This window comes from Crocodylus siamensis, chromosome 13 (genome assembly GCF_052110815.1).
Source record: "Crocodylus siamensis isolate JL-2025a chromosome 13, ASM5211081v1, whole genome shotgun sequence".
Classification (NCBI taxonomy): Eukaryota; Metazoa; Chordata; order Crocodylia; family Crocodylidae; genus Crocodylus; species Crocodylus siamensis.
Genome location: NC_143407.1, coordinates 2,871,291 through 2,883,433, shown reverse-complemented (window position 1 = coordinate 2,883,433; position 12,143 = coordinate 2,871,291). Strand labels below are relative to the sequence as shown.

The 12,143-nt window shown below is 52.2% G+C and overlaps 1 protein-coding gene across 1 annotated transcript in view; it reads right to left on the bottom strand.

Moving 5' to 3' along the window:
- PLXNA2 (plexin A2) overlaps window positions 1–11,460 on the bottom strand; it is a 263,224-nt gene extending 251,764 nt beyond the window's left edge. The window contains exon 1 of the mRNA XM_090026679.1: window positions 10,731–11,460. The gene's annotated coding sequence lies outside the window, so the exon portion shown is untranslated. The remainder of the gene's footprint in view (window positions 1–10,730) is intronic.
- Between the last annotated feature and the right edge of the window lie 683 nt (window positions 11,461–12,143).

Below are 12,143 nucleotides of genomic sequence, written 5' to 3'. Positions count from 1 at the left end.
TGCTCCCAAGTCCTTCAGTAGCAGCTGCCTTTGTCCTTTCCCGAGGATTAGTTGTAGCACTTCCCAGATCAGCCGCACACAATCTGTGACCACCTCAAAGCCAGAAAATGCATTTGGTGGAACTGATGGCCCAGAATTGCCCATGCCATACAATTTCTACGCCTTGAAAAGCCCCATTATGTGAGCCCTTGCATCTGAACATCATCACACACAGAGCAGACAAGCAAGCAGGGCCCCAGGCCCTCGCTTCCAAAGTGTTTGCAAACTTTGTGTTGTTGCTATGAGATTTTAAAGCTCAAAAGGCCAAAGCTATCCCTGCCTTAGTACTCAGCGTGGATCCCGCTCCCCCAAGGCTCGGTGTCTAAACAGAGTCGAACCTAGCGCACCAGTCGGAGAAGCGCTCGCCACCTCCGCCCGAGTTCATGCATCACTCTGCAGAAAGCTCAGCGCGGGTACTGATGGATGGCCGGTAAAGGGAAATGGAGCTTCTACTGTGGTGCCACAGTCCAGCCCAATGAATTATTAATGCCACCAATTTTTCACCCAGCACTCTCACTTTTCATAATAGGAACCCAAAGCAAATTATGCTTCTGCAGCCCTGTGAAGCAGACCAGCTCCAACCCAACTCTCAGGCAGGGAACTGGAGTGGCAGAGACCAAGGGCAGCCAGGGGCAGATTGCAAGCTCCCTGTGCCCAGAGTCAGGTGCAGCTTTTGAGAAGCTTTCAGCATCCTCCCACCCTCCCCTCTCAACCTTTTGACTACAGCCACTTATATCTCCCTCCCCCCCACCTGTCTCTCACCTATTGACCACCTCAATTTACATTTTAATTGACTGGATTTCTTGCGTGCACGGTGGCCTCTGGCTGTTTTAGCACTCCATCCAGGAAGAGCACACTCCATCTGCAGACACTTCCTCAGCCTGACAAAGGCTGTCCGCACCCGAAAGCTTGCTAAGAAGAATTTTTCCAACTGTTTGAGTTGGTCCGATAAAAGACATCAGATTTACCTTGTCGGCCCACGTCCTTAGACCAACACGGCTACAACCCACACCCCTGAAACATCTCCCCTTTAGGCAAGTGACGATTGCTATGACACGAGATGCCGAATCCTTTCCAAGATCCACCCCCGCTTGTTGGCACTGACCCTTGGTGGGCAAGTCACAAAGGCCAGATGTGTCAAAAGCCCTGAAAAGAATAAGCAGGAAGCCAAGCAGAGTCCAGATGTTTCTTATGACTTAACACTGCCTTTAAAACACCTCAAAGTGCCAAAAAAGTGGACTGGGCTCTTCTGGGGCAGTGCTGCTACAGGGGAAGTTTGCATTTCTACAACTTAACATGCTAGTGGCTTCTGACACCTCCAGGCTCTTTCACAACACTCGTGTCCACACCATCTGCTTGAGCAGCACTGCTCACAAAGTCAACGATGTGAGCAGCTACAGGAGACCATTGCACCCTGAGGCCATCTCTAGCTACAGCAGGGGCGAGGTTAATTTTGGGCCCACCATCTTACTAGTCAGTGAGAATTTGATCTTGGACCTTTCAACTCGGAGACTCTGCTGCGCTGCAACGTCGGCCCCTTCCAAAGCTGCAGTACAAAGACGGTGACATGCTTTATTCCCAGCACCAAACAGAACAATGGCTTTAAGTTTCTAACTCCTCATGCCACTTCAAATCCACTGGGAAAAAAAAAATGTTTAATGCGTAACCAAGCATTTTCTTAAATCATCAAGAAATTGCCTTTCCCTGTTCTCCCCCCAGCTCTTAGGCTACCACTAAAAAATTCAGAGGAAAGGCACTGGCAAAAAGTATGCCTGAGTAACATTACAGACAGCAATAAAAAACAGCAAAAGCAGGACATTTGAGCAGAAGGTCAGTGCTCCCTCTTGTATTTTTGCCTTTCAGGGTATTTTGGCATCCGTATAAGCTACAGACACAACATCAATACCTCTGGGGCCTTGAGCATAACGCCCTAACACAGCCAGCTTCCCCGCTCTGTCCCCCCAATCCCAACAGATCTATTCAGTCAGGAAACCAAAATACCAGATGGGATGAAATCAGGCAGGCTGGCTAAGGCCCCCCTGAGGCAGCCAAAATGCTGCAGGTTGCAGTGCTCAGCGCTGCTTTTGTAGCCTTCTCAAGGAACCGGGCAGTCCCACTTCAGAAATACGTTGTAGTCTCCCATTTGAACAGCCCTGTTGACGCTTCTGGTTTTAATCACAAGATCTGTCATATTTGGGGCTTCCCTTAAAGCTCAAGCTTCTGGAGTCATGAGGATATTACCTGCTGATGCCATGAAAAGCCAGTTTCTGGCCTTCCTCCACTAGAAAAAAAGAAACAAGGAAGGAACCAAAAATCCCCAAACTAACCCAAAGGTCTTCAAGTTTTATTTTTAAGTAAATCTCAACATATTGAGACCGACTGACTGTTGAAGGCCTAGCTCTGGCAGTGCTTCACGTGCAATGTGGGGGTGACTCTGGCAAGGTATCACTCACAGGACCTTTAAGTCCGGTCCTGACTACATATAAGCTTGCATTGCTTTAAATCTGCTTTAAAACAAGCCTCTAGTTAAAGCAGTGCAAGTGTCGGGTGTGTAAGGGTGTGTGCACTGCAACCGGTCCTCTGCCTCTGTGGGGTTGGGATGTATATCAACCCAAAAACACCGGTGGAGCTGCCACGGCAGGCAGCGCCGTGATCAGCCATGCAATGCATTTCAAGCTCTCCCCGGCTGATGACGCATGAGAGGAAGTACCTCAACTAAAAGCCACAGTGTTGGATGCACTTAGAGGTCTCCTACAGGCATCTATTTCCCAACTCACTAAGCCTGGAAATAACATGAGTAACCTGTTCCCAGCTGAGTCAGGGGTAGGTCGAGGTAGCTGTGCTTCCTCCGAGGCCTCGTGCTACACAGCAAAATGAGTGAGTAAGCAGCCACTCACTGCTGAAGAGGCTTCCTGTTTTCTCCAGCCTCGCTGGGCTTCCTGACACAAGGTAAAGGGCAGTCGGCGCGCTGATGCTCGGTGCTGGCCTGGGGCTGCCGATGAGTGAATTAAAACTGTTGCTCCCGCTTGCTGGTCACAGCCCGTTGGGAGCCAAGACGGGAATAAGCCATTTCCTCTTGCTTTCCACGGGGTGCATGGAGCGCGTCCTCTCTGTGAACCGTCATCCTCCCTCCGCCTCCACCCAAGCTCCTCGCCGGAAAACCCGAGGCAGAAAAAGCCCTGGGTGAAGCAGTGCGGGGCTGAGCTGTAGCTCCCAAGGCGGACGTGTCCCCTTCTGCAGCCAATCCACGCCAGAACCAAGCCTGCTATGGTGGGCCCGTCTCTTCAGCTCGGGTGCTAACAGGCCTGGCTTCACTTTCCGGGGGTTCGCTAGTTCAATCCTGAGCGTGGCCATCACAGCAGTGGCCGCCTGGCATCTACCTGGAGCGTGGAGACAGCATTTCTTGGTCCCTCCGGAGGGGCGGAAGTTGGATGCATGCTCAGCCTTTTGCTGCCTGCAGTTCTTAAAACCCAGGCTGCATGGCCATGCGCCGCACCCCCCAGGTTGCTATTAGAGAAATACCCGGTGTGGCTAAGCCAGCAGACCCCGCAAACTGCACCCACTGCCCCCTTGCTTCTCCCCATCCTGGTTTGGGTGAACCGTCTTTTTTTTTGACAGGCTGCCCATGCAAGCTGAGCTCCTAGCATTGATTTTACACTTGCTGTAAAAGGTGAAAAACAGCTTGCAAGATGATGTGGACCTTCCCCAGCCGCGAGCTCGGAAAGCAAACCCGTTAGCGGAGTCATCTAGCTTCAGCCGGGTCCCTAAACGGAAGAAGCTAGGGAAGCAGAAGGGCCTGTTTTGCCAGTAGCACCCCACGGATGCCAGGGCTATTGCTGGCGTGTCGGTCAGGTGTGGGGAACATCTGCACTGCAGCCAACCCCCTTAACACGGGGCAGCAAGGAGTCCTGCTGCCGGGACGCTACGGTGGCTCCTCAAACAGGAACACTTCTAGCTGCGAAAAGCACAGTTCTTGGGCTCTTCTTGATACAAACTGCTGAGAAATATCAAGGCTCCAGCTAACACTGCTCTCCCAACCAGACGTGGAGGCCTGGCATTAGCCTCCTTTAAGTAGCTATGAGGACTCACGCTCCCCAGGGCCCAGCAACACTCCCAAGCTGAGCAAATGCTTATCTAGCACTCGAGGACCAGGGCTGGGGAGGAGGGGCAGCCTCACCAGGCAGCAAGGAAGGAGACTTTCCTTTCCTGTTTAGCTTTCGGCTTCACATGAAGTCGTCTTCCTCGTATTTTGGACCCACCCTTGCCCTGGTCTCCCACCCTGCCTGGCTCGGCGCAGACGGAGAGGGAGACCGGGATCAGCTCCCACCCCTGCCACCGCCGCTCAGCCCCAGCTCATCTGATTGCTTCATTAACGAGCGGTAAGAAAGGAGCTGCCGCAGCTGAGGGAGGGTGAGGTGAGAGGTCAGCGTAATATTTACTCAGACGTCACCTTTCACTTTCAGGAGGTGCTGAAGGGACTTCGAAGCAGGCCAAGGGCTGCGAGTCCGTCTCCCGCCTGCTGAGGAAGCCGGGCTCCTGCTAACACAAAGCCCCTTCCAGCCCAGCTCCTGCCAGGCCTCCACAGAGCACGCTCGAGCGAACGGGAGACACAGGGAGCTTACGGGGAACCCTTCACTGGGGAAAATCTGCAGGTAGACAAGAGGTCTCCCTTCCAAGTGGCCCATGCTGCACTGGAAGTGCCCGTCCGCTGCAGGCCAGGACGACCAAGAGCGGGCAGGGTGGGTTGTGCCAGCTCTCCATCACCCAGCCACCACGCACCCGCAGCCAGGAGAGCGCTTGGGTCTCTGCGTGCCAGAGGCCAGGGATGCTGCTCCGTCGGATGAAGGGGAACCTCCATTAGCATTTTGAGCCATCTGCTCACCGCAGAGCAACCCCAGGTGCACCCACCCCGCTCTAACTTGCAGCACAACGGCGTTTCCATCCCAAATGAAGCTGACCCAGGGGCTTGGCTCTTGCAAGCTGCTGTCTATAGCCCAGCTACACGCCCCCCCACAAAAAAAAAAGCATTTCTCCCATGTGGCCTTTAATTTCTGTCCACTCCCACAGCTCCTCCGCAGTTGTGAGTGGGGAGCACCCCTCATCCGCTTTCCAGTTGCAGTGCAACAGTTTCTGCCTGCACGCTGGGCAAGCTGGAGGGTTCGGCTGACAGGTCTCGGCCAGGCTCGCTATCACTTTTCCTTTTGCGATGATCTGGACTTTTTTTTTTTTATAATGCGACTCTGATGCCTTTTATCTCCCGCTCCGAATGTAATTTCAACCCAGGCAAAGCAGGATTAAACTTTCATAACATGATACATTTATCTCAGTTTTCATTCCCCACAACCACCTCCCCGTTCGGTTTCGCCCAAAGAGAGGCAGAGATTACACTGGGAAACATGAGACGGGAAATATCAGATCAGGAAGAGGGAGGCCACCTCTTTCCCAGTGCCCCATCTCTGGTCTGAGCATTTCCCCAAAGCGGCCAGAACCGCTATGAGCTGGCAAAGTTAGGCGAGCAATACTTCTCCGCCCCAGTGAAACACAAGGGTGGATTATAACCCGGACAAAAGGCCCGGCAGAGAATACACAGCGGAAGATTAGATTAGAGAGATACATCACTGACATGCGCTACACTCACTTATTTTGTCTCACTTTATTTTAAAATCCCGTTAGAGCCATTTCACCACCGCCTGAGCGCTTCTCGACACCCGAATTCAGACGGCGGTAGGGAGGCAGAAAGAAACCAGGTTGGAGACCTTGCAAGAGCACACAGTAGCGAGGGAGGAATCAGCCACCGCCAGCCAGGTTTGCTGGAAATCTTTGCATAACATTAAAATCTTACTGCCTCCCCACAAGAGCTATTTCTAGTAACGGGCAGGACTTGGCAAAGCGATGGGTCGAACATTGCCGCTCATCTTAATGTTCCCTTTTATCAGAAGGGACCGGCGACTCTGAAGGGGATGGTAAAACCAGCCCTAGCAGCTTTCCACACTGCATTTGGTGCTGATTTTTCTCTTCTTCTTTTTTCCCCCATCAAAAAAAGCTGTTCTGTCTATTTGAGTCTAGCTGCCGGAGCCCCCCTCTAGCGGGACGAGACGGTATTTCAGGCCCACAGCCCAGGCGGATGCCGTCTCCCGGCAGAGACAAGACCCTGCACAATCCAGCCAACTCCTGAGCTGGGAACTTACGATTTGGCCAGCTCATTATTTCACTGCTCTGCTGCCTAAGCCATTTTGGAGCTGTCTCGGTCAAAATTAGATTTGAGTTACGGACCTGAGGCCAGCGAAGGCAGGAGAGGAAAGATTACAGGGCCGAGGGGGCGGAAAACACAGCAAGTGTCTTGCTCAGACTGGAAAAGAAAACCGATCGATTGGAAAAAGAATCCAGAGCCGAAACAGCGGGTGCTAAATTCCCTGCACGATGCCAAAGGCCGGGCGGCTCTACAGCTTCCCCCCGCCCAGAAGCCTTGACCGGGGAGTGCCGCAAGTGCGACAGACTCCACGTGCTCCGTTTTACCTGCGTTTCCGCCTCCGTCAGGAGCCCGACTCCCAGGTCTCGGACAAAGCTCCGGCCTGCGGAGAGGACCCCGCGTGGCTTTGCCACAGGTCAGCGCGGCACCGTGCCGTGCATGCCGCCGGCCCTCCTCTCCGCCCCAGTGCACACCCAGCTTCCCTTGACCTGCAGGGAAAGGGTCTGGACACAGCACCCCCTTCAGAGCACCCTGCACCTCCCGAGGACAACACGCTGCCTGGCTCCTTTTGTTCACACTTTCTCCTCTCCATCTATGAGCCAGCCCGCAAACCGCAGGCAAAAAACTTTCCGCTACCCCAGCCAGCCTGAGACGCTTTAAAGTCCTGCAGTCACATGAGTTTCGGCATCGCTGGGGGGCTGCAGAGAAAGCAGCTTGGAAGGCCAGCGGAGACGAGGTATACAGCTTTGGAAAGCAACTGAGGAAGCGGACAGACCCAAATCACCTCTAGGATGCTCTGGGCTGTGAGCATAAAGACGTGATGAACTTGGCCATCAGCGTTTGCGGGGGGGGGGGATTGGATGATGCCTCCCCGCCCCCGCCCTCTTGCCCTCCCTTTCTTTGTTGTCGTCGCGGCCTCCTAGCCAAGCTGGTTAAGAGATTAACACTCTAAAAACCACATTTACTCTAATTAGCCATGAAATCTTTGTAACTAAGTGAAAAAATGTTTCCCTTGAGGGATTTTTGTCCATTCATCACTGTTTGAAATGTAGGGAGGGGGTCAAAGGTGGGGTGGGGGGGCAGGGAGAGAGAGAGAGAAGGGGGAAAAAAAGAGGGATAGAAAATTTAGACGTAATGAATTAAGACAATGCCCAAGGGGGAAAGCAGACTCCTGCCATTAAATGCAGGCACCTCAAAGGGGTGGGGGGGAGCTGATTTTTTTTCTCCTGGCTCGCCAAATGGACGGTTCCTGAATTATTTCTAGTTAACAGACTGTAAACACAATGCTTGGGTCTCTTTATGGTTTGGTTAGCTTGGCTAGCAAGCCCTGCTTCTCCCATTTGCCGTGATGGACAGAAGTACATTGTGCCCCTGGCTATGTGTGCAGACAGCTGTGCGCCGCTCCCCCACGAGACAGCTGGGTGAGGAAGGGGCTCTGCCGGGAACAGGCACGCGGGCCCCTGCGCTGGATGCTTTCATTCGCCTTTTGCCAAGGGAAGGCGCTGGAGAAGAGGAGGGGAGAGGAGAGAGGGCAGGGAGCAAATCCTGCCACAACTTAGACCCATAAATATTTCATATCGGCAGAATAAGACTGAATATATTCCTGCCAGCGCCTTTCTTGTGTATGTTAAATGTGCCACCGCCTTCCACTTCCCCCCTCCCCTGTTTGTGTGTTTCTTGTAACGTGCCCATGAAATAAAGATTAGCTGAATAATCAGGAGTGTTTAGAGATGTGAAAGGGCCTGTCTCAGGAGCGCTCTGGGCTCAGGTTCATCTCTCTTGGTTTTTCCCCCACTCTTTTAAGGATGCCCGAGACAGAGGGAGGAAGCAATATTTGCACTTGCTACAAAGGCGCCGGGGCCGAATGGAAATGCCAGGAGGCAGATAGGCAGAGAGCCGCGGCGTTCAGAAATATGGGGATGAGGGCGAATTCCCCCTCCCCTGTCACGTGGTTCTTGTTCTAGCCATAGAGGGGCCAATTAAAAGCGCTTGATGAGGGCAGGGTTTGAACCAATGCATGCAAGTGCATGGGGAAGAGTGGGCGAGCATTGCTTAACCCATCCTGGCTGAACAAAGATGCCTCTACGAAGCGACTCTAGAACGTATTGTGCCGGTACCAAGAAGCAGGTATGGCATCTCCTCTCCAATTGCCCGTCCGCACGCACCACGCCGCATCTGGGCATCGTCTCCCACTTCTAACCATTACCCATGCAGCCTGCTGGCTCAGCTCTTGCACGAGCGTATCCATGCTGAAACCTTCCCCAGACATCGGATCAATCCCAAGAGACACATCCAAGGCTCCAGGCTCAAACTGCATCAAAAGTTTCCAGAGCCAGTTCTGGAGATCCCCAGAGCGCTAAAGCTCTCGGGAGACAGTCAACGGGAGACCTGAGGCAGATCCTGCAAGTCGAGACACCGCAGCGTCTACACCACAAACTGCTCCAAATGTCATTTCCATTTAGCTGCTTTGCAAGCCAATTTGTCATGTCCTAATGCAATTTGCTGAAGAGAGTTAAAGAGCAGGGCAGGAGGAGTCATCCATTCTTCAGCATCATACACCTAGGTGGAGAGTGCTTGGGGTCTTTGGGGGTTTTAATATCTAGCTGCATTTTGGAAAGTTCAGTTTCACTCAACAGCTGAGGGGCCAGGGAGAGCTCAGGGTTAACTGGGAGAGCAAGACAGAGTGCGAGGAAAGCACTGGGAGCCGCTATTTCTATCAGATCCGTGGGTTCGCAAAAGCATCTGTTACCTGCTTCCACTGCACAAACTTGTTATAAAAGCCAGGGGGAAACTGTGCGAATAATGATATCAAATACAGCTATAAAGGCAACAAAGAGTGAATTGGGTTACTTCATCTTCCTGCAATGAGCACAGCAGAGGAGAGAAGGGCAAGGTGTCTGCATTTGGTGCCATGAGCCATTTTACAAGAGAAACCATACATACAAGTGACTCCTAGGCTGGACTGTGCTTCCAAAGTCAAGGTGACTCTGCTCAGATCCTAGAACCACTCCTAACTCTGGTATTTAAGGCCTTAGGGTTTATAAGCCGAGACTGAAAGAGTATCTGGCAAAAGGCAGCAACATAGGACACACTTATTTGTATTTTTTAACCAGGGCAAATATCTCCACATTGGGAAAAATATAAGCATCGACTGTGAAGGGGGCACAAAGGCATCAGTCATTCTGTGGTAGAAGTAGGTCATTTGACTGAACTTTTAGAGATACTGATATCACCGAGGCCGTCCGGCACATGAAAGCAGAGAGTCGGCCTCCCAAAACTCAGTCAGGGTCCATCAAACAGATTCGTTCTACTAGCAAAATGTCAAGTGGTAGACAAGTAACGAGGAGGAAACCCTCCTAGAAACAGGACTGCATAGCTATGAACATTGCATCCTTGCTCACTGCTGAGCCAGTATCCTGAACACAGATCACGGAGGCATGATTTTTCCCCCCTCTATCGCTTCCTAACCCCCCTGCTTTCCCTTAATGTTAACGTACTGACTTTCAGATGCTCCTTAGAACAGTGATTAAATTAACATCATTCACCCTGCCTTCACGAGCATAAAGTACTGGCACAGCTCGCACAGAGAAAAGGCTGGTGTTTGACCACACCAGGTTAAACTGGGGGCCGGATGAAGAGAGGACAACGGGGCCCCTCATTGTACGTATAGACAAGCCTCTGTTATGATAAACACGCATGTAACATCCAAGCAACTTCAGGGTTTAATGAGGCTGGAAACAGTCTATGGGACCTAGGAATTTTTTCAGAAAAGCATGCACAGATTCCCCCTTCCCTTTCCCAGCTTCTGTAAAGGGATCTTGCAGGATCTGGGACTTTCACAGTGGGGATATTATTTTTTCCAGGAATCCTGAGTGCTGGCAAAAAAAAAAAAAGTCTCTCCTGGTCAGTGGCAACTTTTGAGGGGTTTTGTTCCTTTATGATGCACTGCCTTTCCCCAGCCCAGGACTGAATGGTAGAGATTGCAGTCACTTGGATTTAGCAAGGAACAAAACATATTTACAGCAGAACTACACGAAGGGGAAAAAAATAACAGGATGCCCAAACTGGATTGGGAAGGGTGGGGAGGGGGACAGACAGAGGGGAGCATCACAGGACTTTCATTATGGGTCGAGATTTAGCTAGCAAATTAGGAACCCCCTCAGGATGATGCTCCCAAATCCAGCTACTTCCAGAGGGGCAGGTTCCCAAGTGGAAGGCAAACATGCTCCTACAGCTTCCAGCCTTACCCAGAAAACAACCCCAGGCTCTGGAGCCCTTCATGCCATGCATGCCCCCCCCCAGCCCCATCCACAAGGAAGTGGTGGGGGTCCTTCCCCGGGGGCACCTGGCAAGACTCCCCCTTTGGCGCTCTCCCCGCTGCCAAAGCCGCGGTGCTGGGAAAGGATATATGGGGGCTCCCCTCATGCAGAATAGGAGAGGGGCAGGTGCTGGCTGGAGGCACCACCCCGCTTTGCCCACCCCGGCTGGGTGGCTTACTTACCAGACCTAAAGATCCTCTTCCGTCTGGCTCCTTGGGGGCTCTCTGCTTTCTCCCCCCACCCCTCCACCTCCTTGGATTTACGGAGAGGTAATCCAGACCGACCCTGAATTCATTGAAATCCGCCGCAAGTCACCAGCTACTTATCTGTATTCCTAAAGTCTCTCTGCTCTTCCCTGGAACAGCTCCTCCAGGCAGTCAGTCAGTCATTCCTCTGAAGCCCCTGTGCGGCTGGTAGCCAATTATTCTTATTATTTTTAATGGTCCTTATTCCTAGGATTCGCCCACCTAGACTTCTCCTCTACCCTCCCTGACATCAGCCATCCCGGGCTTCCTCTGCTTTTTTTATTTTATTTAATTTTTTAATTTTTTTTTTTTTTTTTTTTTTTTACAGTCCCATTTCCTTCACAGAGCTGTTTTTTCCTCTCTCTCCGTGTCTCTCCCTCGCTCTCTCTTTCTACCAGCTGAATTTCACAGTAACTGTGCACTCCTTCTCCCGGCTCTAGGCTGACACTGGAAGCTCATCCCCCCATCAGCAGCAGAGGCAGCAGTCTGCCTGCGAAAGCCTGCCTCCCTGCATTACCATGTAGCTCATTAACATACAGTCACTGGGGGTTAACTCTTGCTCAGCCGCCAGCTCCAAACCGCAGGCCTTCCCCAGTGCCGAATGCTGGACCCTTGCATTTCTCTCTCCGGTGTCATGCAAGGAAAGCGGCTCAGGGGATGCAGGTGCAAGCTACAGCCCTCCATTGACACTTGTTCCCCACGAACTTGCTGAGCCGGCCCAGCCACCCGCAAACTACCTTAAAGGTAAAACTCCAGCAAAAGCAAAAGGATTCAGAAGCAGGGCTGGGAAACGGGGACTGACACATGGGTGCTGCCCACTCAGCCCGGTTTGCAAAGAGAAATGGAAAGGTGGGGATACCGCCAGCCCACCCCTGTCTACCTGCTCCCTGCTGCCCCTCACCAGGCTTTGGGAGGCTTCCCTGATAGGGATCCTCTATGCACCTATGCCTTTTATTTTATATGCATGTGGACACACGGACAGAAATAAAAACGCAGTGAAAAATAGGAACCGTCGCAGTTTCAAGGCAGCGCCCGTGTTAGGGCATCCATTTCCTGACCTGGCCACTAGCTAGCCATCATATGGCAACAACTTCTGGTTACTGCCTGCATGGGTCAGATTTGAAATGCTGAGAAAGGCTCCACAACCCATTACTCACCCTCTGAGCCATCCAGCACCTCCTAGTTACATATGTGCATGTTGCACTGCAGAACAGGAGCGAGGAGATACAGGCATGGACCAGGGCCTGTGCTGCAAGGAATCTGAATCAGGCCGTCTCGGTTCTCATCTCAGCTGCTGCCGCACACTTCCTACGTGCACCTGGACAAGTCACAACCCCGGCTTCCTGCTAC